The sequence below is a fragment of the Gavialis gangeticus genome, unplaced genomic scaffold (genome assembly GCF_001723915.1).
Source record: "Gavialis gangeticus isolate Ggan-Ray unplaced genomic scaffold, GavGan_comp1, whole genome shotgun sequence".
NCBI classification, from domain to species: domain Eukaryota; kingdom Metazoa; phylum Chordata; order Crocodylia; family Gavialidae; genus Gavialis; species Gavialis gangeticus.
The window spans coordinates 39,575,488-39,586,328 of NW_017729030.1; positions in this window are offsets into that span (position 1 = coordinate 39,575,488).

A 10,841-nucleotide genomic window follows, 5' to 3' on the forward strand; every position below is an offset into this window, starting at 1 on the left:
GGGGGGGGCTGATCCCACAGGGAGCAAATCTGCTCCCAAATTCCTACACATGTAGATGCTGCTCAGAACAGTAAATTACTGTGGAGTAAAGCCATCCAGCAGCATTTTCATATGTAGACATGCTTCCTGGTGACTTAAACTTATGCTAAGAGAAGAATTGCTTAATACTCCAGAGGGAAGTGCTTTTGAACATGCTCAGTAACACAGTATCAGGTGCTTGTAATTTTAATCCTGTTAGATGTTCCCAGAGGTAAGAATCAGTTTGATACAGCTTTGAGGGTTTGGAGAATTATGTGGATCTTTGAATTTCAGGTCCTTTAGTGGATTTATATTTCCCCTTACCCTATGCTTCTGGATCATCTAACAAAGATAGAAGCCTTTTAAAAGACTGTCTGAAAAACAGATATGGAAACAGCAGCTATGCTTTTCTCCCTCCTACATGCTTTCCAGGATTAAGAATTCAGGAGTGATGTAATACACTGATACTTTTCTTTGCACTTGCAATGGTTCTGTATCTCAAGAACAAATCACATTGGCTAAGTACAAACAGTCAAAAAGCCCAAGGCTGAATCAATTCAATCTTCACAGGTTTCTCAAAGATGCATAGACTGAACCAATAAATAGAAGTGAACTGATGTGCACTTTTGAAACCAAAAAGACAGCCAAATGTCTGCAATGGTTCATATCAGAAGACGTTGACAATATAGCATGCCTCACAGCTTTCCAGCCACTGCCAAGATCATCTGAATACAGCAGAGCAAGGCCCATCCCTGACTGGCTATCCAACATGGCCTCCCAACCCCCTGCTGCCCCCCCCCCACAGGGGGATGAACAGTCCCTCCAGCCTGGACCCCAGCTGGTACTGGGCATTAGCCTCCTGCGGGGATCCCCATGCCTCACCGGAGGTTCCTCCACTCCAGGAAGAATCCCATGAGTCCTACTGACAGTGTAGAGGGAGGATCCCCACTCCCACCCCTCAGCATTGTCTGGAACTGGCTTAGCCGTGCCTCCATAGGTGCAAGGGGACAACAGTCCCTTCAGCCCTGGGGCCAGCCTGGATCCCCATGCCTCAAGAGGGACTCCCCTGCCCCAGGCAGGGTCCTCCAAGTCCTGCCACAAATGCAGAGAGGGAATTCCCCCCTCCCATGCCTCAGCGTGGTCCAGCACTGGCTCAGCTCCAGACTGGAAGGACTGTAACCTCACCCTCCTGCCTCCCCCCACACACTGCAGGGGTGAGGCTAAGCTGTCACCAGATCACATGGAGGGGTGGAAGGGAGGAATTCCCCCTTTACACAAGCAGCCCTGGGCAGAAGAACCCCCTTCTGAAGTGCAGGGATCCCCCCATGTGGGCTGATGCCCAGGACCAGCTCAGCCCCAGGCTAGAACTGTTCCCCCTTCATTTGTGGTGGTGGGACTAAGCCAGTGCTGGACCATGCTGAGGGATGGGAGGGAAATTTCCCCCCTCTACACTCACGGCAAGGCTCAGGAACCCAGCCTGGGGTGGGGGAATCCCTACTGAGGCCGGGTGATGTGGGACAGCCCTGGACTAGGAGGACTGTTTTCCCACCCCCACACCAGTGGGGGCAGGGATAAGCTTGTGCCAGACCAGGATGAGGGGCGGGAGTTGGGAATTCCCTCTCTGCACTGGTGGTAGGGCTCAGGGAACCCTTCCAGGGAAGGGGAACCCCCACTGATGCATGGGGATCTGGGCCAGCCTGGGGTAAGAGAAACTGCTCCTCCCTCTCACCTGCACATCTGTGACTAGCATGAACCCAGGGAGAACACGCACATGCCAGGGATTGGAGCTGGAGCTGGAGCTGGAGCTGGAGCTGGAGCTGGAGCTGGAGCAGAGGGCTCTGTTGTTTCTCAGATAGCTGGAAGTATTTGTAAAATTGTTCATATGAACTAAACTTTAATAAATGTTCCAAAAAAGGAATTAAAGGGGTTGAAGATATGATTGGAGCATAGTTCTAGTGCAAAAGCACTTCCATCTGGAGTACCAAGCAATTCTTATCCTAGCATAAGTTGAAGCTATCAGGAAGCATTTCTACACATGCAAATACTGCTGGATGGGTTTACTCCACAGTAATTTACTGCCCTGATCAGGCATCTACATGTGCAGGCATTTAAACAACCCACCAGTCCAGCAGGGTGTAGGCATTTAGACATCTTGAAAATATGCAGAAACTATATGGTTCTTCAATATCCTCTTAGCTACCATGGATGTTCTGGGAGTAAATCTGAGCAGGCATCCCTCCCACACCCTGCTGGACTGATGGATACAGGCAGGACCAGGACTGAAGTACAGGCTTTGCTGCCTCAGCTCTGTGACATTCTGGGGATGGGACCACCCATACCTGGCTGGAGCAGACAGCATGCACCAAGGCTAGCCCACCCACCCTGCAAATGGAGATTTGCAGGGGAGGTGCAAAGCTTTTGGGGATTCTAGGGGACTTTGAGTGAACTTGAGATGGGGGGAGAATCTGGGACTGATGTGCGATAGACCAGTTTAATCTAAATCAGTTCAGTTTGATGCTACTTTCACCATGTCTATCTTCAACTGGGTTAGGCCATTTGAAACTGGTTTATGTGCACTCAACTTCAGTTCTGTTGCAAGTTTTAACAAGTTTCCAATCACTTAAACCAGTTTGTGTGTCATGTCTGTCCCTAGCCAGACATTACACATGCCTAGCCATGGAGATGTAATTTTTTTGTTTGTTTGTTTGGGACAGAAATACTAACAATAAAAACCAAAAAGGTAAGGGCATACTAACTGAAAGCTGCACTCAGTTTGTTCCACAACTTAACCTAATGAATTGAGAAGACATTCAGAAATATAGCTCCCAAAAGTTCTTATAAGAAAATATATCATCTTCTATGAATCAGCTATATTTATTTGAGACTACAAGTTTATTCACAATCCTGATTTTTGGAGATCTTGCTAAAAACTAATATTATCTGTGAAAAGTATGGAAGTTCAATGGCAAAGGTCGTCCAATAATTTTTGGTCAGATTTAATATTGGTTTCTCATATAGAAAGAAGACTTGCAAAACAGCATGTATGATTTGTACAACATTGTAAGACAAGGCTTTCTTAGCAAGTAGATTTGTGTAAGCTGCTGTTTATGTTAACTTTATTTATTATTATATTTTTATATTTATTTAAATTAAGCTTTTAAAATAATTTGTTACTTTATTCTCAGAAGATTTTAACTCCTGGCTTTCATACATCACTCGTATATCTTTCTAAATTATCTTTAGCGATACCTTGCCATACTGACGTTAATGGAAGCTTTTCTATGAATTAAGCCTGGGTTTCACATAAGAGTTTGAACCTGCAGACTCAGACTTAAAGCCTTGTTACACAGTAATTTTGGGCAGCTACAGGAGCTCTTAACCCTTGGATTATGCACACATTGGTTTCAAGCACTCCTTAGGTGACTTAAAGTTATGCTACTCTACTCCACGACAGGATTATCTCTGATCCCTGCTACCCATCTCATGTTGCACTAAGGTGTAGCCACACACCTTAGGGTAAACAAACCCCCATCCCACCCTCCCAACTGTCTGGATTGGGTTCACTGCCCCTCTCCCCAGCACCTCAGAACCCAGATCACTGCCTCCACCACTGCACTCTCCTCCCCCACTTAATTGGGCTGACTGTGCTGCCTGCGCTAGAAGAGCAGCAGCCCTGCAGCAGTGGTGGCTGGGCAGGCAGGTTAGTCATTCCCCGCCTGCTCCTCTGGGACAGACAGCACAGGCATCCACAACTAAGTAATGTCATAAAGGCAGAGGGAAGAAGGAGGCATGGGTGAACATTGAGGAGCAAGGAGAGAGGACCAGGGTTGGGGGAAATCAGGGGAGCCCCAGAGGGCAGGTGGGAAGTCTAGAATGGGAAGCAGGGGGTAATTCCTACCTTTTGGCCCTCCAGACCCCTGCTGGCCTGAAGTGTGACTATTCCAAACTTGAGCTAACACTACTACTGATCAACTAACACTGATTGGTGGACTTTTCTGTGTAAGGTGTAACAAAGCCTTCAGAACTCAATGGATATTTGGTAAGGACAAGACCTAGTACATCAACCCCTAAATTTTGTGGCCCCACCTAACTTCACATATCTCTTGAAAAATCTATTTTAAAGACAGTATAAATATGTACAATGTCCCTGGCTTACAGGAACCTACACCTTTGCAAGATGAATGTAGTCTTGACTGGTATGTTAAATTTTAACATAGGTGAAACCAAATCGTTTGAGTCCTTGCTTGCTCACTTTTATTCTTAGGGTAAAAACCCTGAAATAAGGCAAACTAACAATTTCACAATATCAGTTAAAAATATAAAAATATATAAAATATAAAATCTTACAAGGAGAAGCTGCTCCATGCTAAAGGTGGAAGCTCCGTGTGTGTCAGCTCTGTGCTAATGGCAGCTATGACATCATCAAAACATCACAGTTTTCCCCATGGAATCTGAATCCTGCAGGCCCCCTACCTTTCCCAGGAATGCCACTTTTTTCAGATAAGCTACACCTACACAACCTTCACATCCCACTAGTTGAGAAACAGTGTTAAAATGACCATGTTGCCCAAATCTTAATGGGACTTTTCAATCATGTTATAGTAACTGATTGAGCTACTGGGATAGCTCTTTGTCCATTAAGATGTGGTCTAAGTGACAAAGAAGATAAAAAGAGGTTTCGATGATGACAGAAAAAGTGAAATCTTTTTAGATTTTTAGATAGATGCCTACACAGTCAGATGGATTGCAGATTGGCTGAGGGGTCGCACTCAGAGGGTGGTGGTGGATGGGTCATACTCGACCTGGGGGAGGTGGGTAGCGGAGTCCCCCAGGGCTCGGTCCTGGGGCCTGCGCTGTTCAATTTCTTCATCAGCGATCTGGATGATGGGGTGGAAAGTAACCTGTTTAAATTCACTGATGACACCAAAATTTGGGGGGAGGTGAGCACGCTAGCAGGGAGTGAGAGATTGCAGAGGGATCTGGATAGGTTACAGGGGTGGGCTAACAGGAACAGGATGCGTTTTAATACGGACAAGTGCAGGGTGCTGCACTTGGGCAGTAGGAACCAGCAGCACACTTACACAATGGGGAACTCCCTACTCGAGAGCACGGAGGCAGAAAGAGATCTTGGAGTCATTATTGACTCCAAGATGAACATGGGCCGACAATGCGAGGTCATGGTTGGCAGGGCTAACCGGACCTTGTCGTGCATCCACAGGTGCATCTCGAGTAGAGCCAAGGAGGTGATCCTCCCCCTCTACGCGACGCTGGTCAGGCCACAGCTGGAGTATTGTGTCCAGTTCTGTGCGCCCCATTTCAAGAGGGATGTGGACAACATGGAGAGGGTCCAGAGGAGGGCCACCCGCATGATCCGGGGACAACAGGGCAGACCCTACAGTGAGAGACTGCGGGACCTGAACCTATTCAGCCTCCACAAGAGAAGGCTGAGGGGGGACCTGGTGACCGTCTATAAACTCACTAGGGGGGACCAGAAGGGTTTGGGGGAGACGCTGTTTCCCCTAGCGCCCGCTGGCATAACAAGGAGTAATGGGCACAAGTTGATGGAGAGGAGGTATAGATTGGACATCCGCAAAAACTACTTCACAGTTAGGGCGGCTAGGAGCTGGAACCAACTTCCAAGGGAAGTGGTGCTGGCCCCTACCCTGGGGGTCTTTAAGAAGAGGCTGGATGCCTACCTGGCTGGACTCATTTGAGTCCCGTTTCTTGTTTTGGGGTTTTGTTGTTCTCCCGCCCTGGCGGGGGGGTCGAGCTAGAAGATCTACTAGGTCCCTTCCAACCCTAAATCTATGAAACTATGAAACTATGAAACTATAATGTCGCCTGAGGGCAGGGGTGGGGAGACATGAAATCTCTTTTAGCTTAACTGAACATACACATATTTTTAACAGGAAAAGGGAACTGGAGAGAAGCTGTGTACTTATCTGTAAGTATGATTTATTTATGAACTCATAAAAGATATTTTTCATGGGGCAGTGGTGAAACAGACTTTTGCAAAACTGAGCATAGTGAGAAGTGTTTAGGCAGTGAAAAGAAAGAATTATTTTAGTTAATTAGCATAGTTCAACTGTGTGAAGTTCCTGCACTGGTATGCTATCTTTCTTATTTCTTCATTTCCTCCTTGCTATTGAAAATTTTTAATTTATACTCAATAATTGGAGTAAATGAAGTAAATTTAACCTTGTATAAGGCTCACCATGGTATATGTGCACTTCATAATACATGACTGCTTTGGTTAACAATAAGAGAGGCATTTAAGAGTTGAATAACAGCAAGTTTATAGTTCTGTGTAACATAGCTGTGCTTAAAATGTATAGTTCAGTCTCCAGAATGCTACTCAAATAAGACCTCTCACTGAAGGGATGTGGAATTGTTAAACAAAATAATAATTAGTAAAATGATCTACATATTGAAATTTGAATTTGTGATAGGAGAAACAAAGCTTTACCACAGTCTTATGAAAATCAAGTAAATTTCAGCATTATTACCTAGAAAAGAGAGTAATATTACAACCCCCACCCCAAAAACCAAAACAAAAAATAAAAACCCTGTAGTCTATTTCTACTGCCGACTAAATGTTTAATTCTTGACATTATGTGTAAATAAATAAATGCATATTTGATAAACTGTGGTCTGAAATCCTTTAAGGTTTAAATATCTAGCATCAGTATTCATAAAAAGTGCATTTAAGATTGCCCAATTATCAAAACAGAAAAAGTTAGATGAATTCCACAAAAGAAGATTAATAGATCTGAGCGTATAGTGGTAGCTAAAGTAAAATTTGAGATTGTGATCAAGTTACATGGAGCACAAACCAAAGGTAAAATATTTAGTGTATAGTTTTCTGAATACATGATACAAACCAGTTTTCATACACAAGATTTGACTCTCATCTCACTTGCATTATTAGCTGTACATTGGGAATACACTGGTATAATATTTCTGCACCATGTTTATTTTTCTTTTTAATTTATCCTTTTAACCTTGTTTGGTTTTGTTTCTCAGATAGCTGGAAGCTATTTGTAAGATTGTTCATATGAACCAAACTTTAATAAATGTTTGAAAAAAGGAATTAAGGAGGATGAAGTTCTGATTGGTGCATAGTTCTATTTCTATTTAGACATCCCCAAAATATGCAGAAACTGTATGGTTCTGCAATACCCTCCTAGCCACCATGGATGTCACCAGCTTAAACACCAACATCCCACACCATAATGGTACTCAAGCCTGACTCATGTACAGGCAATCCTCATTTAATGCGGTTTCACTTACTGCAGTTTCTCAATAGCGCTTGTTATCGTGTCCGTGAGGTACCCTCTGTTCCCCTGGCTCTCGCCTGCCATGACTTTGAATTTATTAACAAAAAGGGAGGAAAGAGATGACACATCAATCAGTACCTGCGGAATGACGCTTGATCGGTTACATAAGTTAGGGTGCTTTTATTCTTTCTTTTCTTTCTTTTATAGAAGACTGGATGGGAGGCAGCAGCTCCTCCAGGCTGTCCCTGGGTCACCTCTGTGCTCCGACGAGGATTCCTGGTGGTGCACTCTCTCAGGTAAGTGCCAGCTGGTGTTTCTCAGGCTAATGGCTATGCCCATAATCAGCACACCGGGGTGGCTTATGCTCTGTGCCGGCTGCCCCTATGGAGGGTGTTCCCGTCTGCCTTTCTCCTGTACACTCATGGTAACTCCCTGCAGTCCCAGTCCTTTTCCTATTCCAAATACTAAGGAAAAAAAAAGATAAAAGATTTCTCTCTTCACCTGCGTCTCAGCTTCCCACCTCCAATTAACTTATCAGTGGCTTGTTACGGGTTCCGCCCAGTCTCTTCTGCCACACGCTGTGCCAGCGCGACTCTGGGATCCTTCCCGCCATTGGGGTCATGGAACTCGGACCCAGCTCCCCTCTCCCTTTCAGTTGTGGGGTGATGGGCAGTGTCCCTTCTGGGGTCTAGCCTTGTGACCCCTTTCACTTTAGCATTACCCAGCTGCATCCTAGTGTGGAACTGGGGCTCATCCCCACTTGGTGGCTTGGCTTTTCTGGACTCACTGCAACTACTGTAGGGTCCTGGTAAGTAGTGCAGGGGGTGCTGGCCCTGGGTTCCGGGATCCCTCAGTCAACGCTTGCCTCATGTCGTGGATCCCTTCACTGGATGCTGTCTCTCGGGAGTCTTCAGTGGCTCTTCTCCTCTCTGTGGTGCCTTAAGGCATCTTTCATGGGGCTTTGTCCTCCTTGTATTTCCTGAAGCTGAGCCCCATTGGCTCACTACGGGCATGGGACATCTCCCCACCCTGCTCCTCTGGAGCATTATTACTGTCAGCTGTGGGAATTTCTTCAAGTAAAGAAGGGGACCCTGTTACAGCACTCATTTAAAATATCTACCTGGTTTCACTTAGTGGTAAGTGTGTTTTGTTATAACACTTAGTGTAGGGGTGGGGAGAGGCAGTGGCTGCAGTGGCACTGTTATTGTAGAGTGAAGCAGTGAGCGGAAGTCAGTGGGGGCCCATGGCTGGGTGGCAGGAGCCCAGGGTCCTCTCTGGCACGTGGTTCTGGAGTGGGTGGAGAGGAGCAGCAGCAGTGGTGGCAGCAAGAAGAGGTGGGTGGGGGGCAGTGTGAGTGTGGAGCCTGGGCTGTTGGGACTCAGGGTGAGGTGGCAGGAGCCTGGGATCCACTCTGACATGTGGTGCTAGAGTATCTGGTGAGCAAGAAGGAACTGCAGCAGCAGTGGCAAGAAGTGTTGGGCAGGAGGAGTGAACGCAGGGTCCGGGCCAGCATATAGGACCAAGGCCTGTTGGGAGGCAGGAGCACAGAGCAGCAGGAGTGAGGGGCTGGGCCAGCGTGAGCCACCACTGAAGGACACGGGAGCAGTGTCCCCCATCCCAGGCCACAGTGGGGCCAAGCCTGTGGAGCCCTCCCACCCCTGGGCTCCAGCCCATAACCCATTCTGCTCCTGTCATGCACTCACCCATGGGGCGCGGACACCATCCTGAGCATGCAGGGGTCTGGTGGTGGTGGCTAGTACCAGTGCTGGGTGCCCTGGAGGGAGCCCCCACTGGGTAGAACAGGGCACAGGCACTGGTGGGTGGGTGGCCACACTACTTCCCCTATGCTGGCTGGAGCCCCACTGCCTTCTTGCTGTAAATCTCTCTGAGAGCATGACTCAGGCCCTGAGAATGGGGTGGCTGGAGCTGATGTCTTCCCTGGTGGAGCCCATGCAGTGCCTTGCTGGGAGCAGCAGGGCCAGCAGGAGCATAGGGCTCGAGCTGGCAGGGCCCAGGCGGGGGCTGCAGAAGCATGGGGTCAGAGCTGGTAGGTGGTGTGGAATCAATTATATTTATTTACATTAAATAAATATTTTGCTTAACAATGGTTTGCTTAGTGCTTGGTTTTTCCAGAACCAATTAAGAGCATGAAGCAGGGGTTGCCTGCATCTACAAGAACAAGATTACAACTCAGAGTACAGACGTCAGGATATCACTGAACTCATATACTTCATTCTCACACACAACTTCCATTTCAACAACCAACACTTCCTCCAGACCATGGTCACAGCTATATGCCCCACAGTATGCCAACTTTTTTATGGCCCACCTAGAAGAAGAATTCCTCAAGAACTGCGCCATCAAACCCTTACTATACCTGAGATACATAGATGGCATCTTTATCATTTGGGCCAAAACCCTGCACTCTCTGATTTCCATCAAAAATTCATCAGTCATCACCCCTCCATCACACTATTGCTTGAATACTCTAAGACCAGCATTTCCTTTTTGGACACCATGATCAATATCCAAGATGGTAAAATTCAAACCACCATATATAAGTAACCCAAGAACCAACCTACAGAGAACCAGCAATCACCCTAAACACACCATAAAAGCTGTAATTTATAGCCAAGCTCTCCAATACCACTGAATTTGCAGTGAGGAGAATACCAATGATCACCACCTCACAAATCTCAAAACGGCCTTCGGCCAACAAGGACGCTCCTCTAGAGAGATAGATCACGGTTTTGAAAGAGCCACCTGGATACCACATGTAGATTTGCTTCAGTACATAAAGAAAATCCCCACAAATTGCTCACCATTAGTTGTGACATACCACCCTTCCCTGGAACCTACATGGAAAATCCTCAAACAATTAAAACCCATACTAGAAGAAGACCCAATTCTTAAAGATATATTTTCAGAACCACCCATCCTAGCCTTTAAACAAGTACCAAACCTCACTAATCTTATCACCAGAAGCAAATTCCATATCACATAAGCCACACCAAATGGATTCAGACCATGCCAGGACAAATTTTAAAACCTGTCAATGTATCTCCACCGCCTTCAAAATAACTACACCTCACAACAGAATCATCAGCATTCCTGGATCTTACAGCTGCACTTCCAGAAATTTTATTTATCTCATCCAATGTGCCAAATGTCCTGATGGAAAATATGTAGGAGAAACCAAATAACAACTGTGCACTAGAATGAATGCACACCGAAAATCTATCAAAGACAAGAATACCCAACTACCTGTGGGGGCACACTTCTCACAAGACAATCACTTCCTCTCCAATCTCTCAGTTCTAATCCTCAAACGCAACTTAAAAAACACCTTTTGTAGAAGAGCCTACGAACTTCACTTCATAAATATTCTGGATACAAAAAATCAGGGACTCAATATAGACATTAGATTTATGACACATTACAACCTGCTTGACATCTGTTTCACAAGCTACCTACCTGAACTGACCTCTTACATTCTTCTTTTCACCCACCTTTTCTCCCCTCCCCTACTTTTCTGCCCTTTGTCTT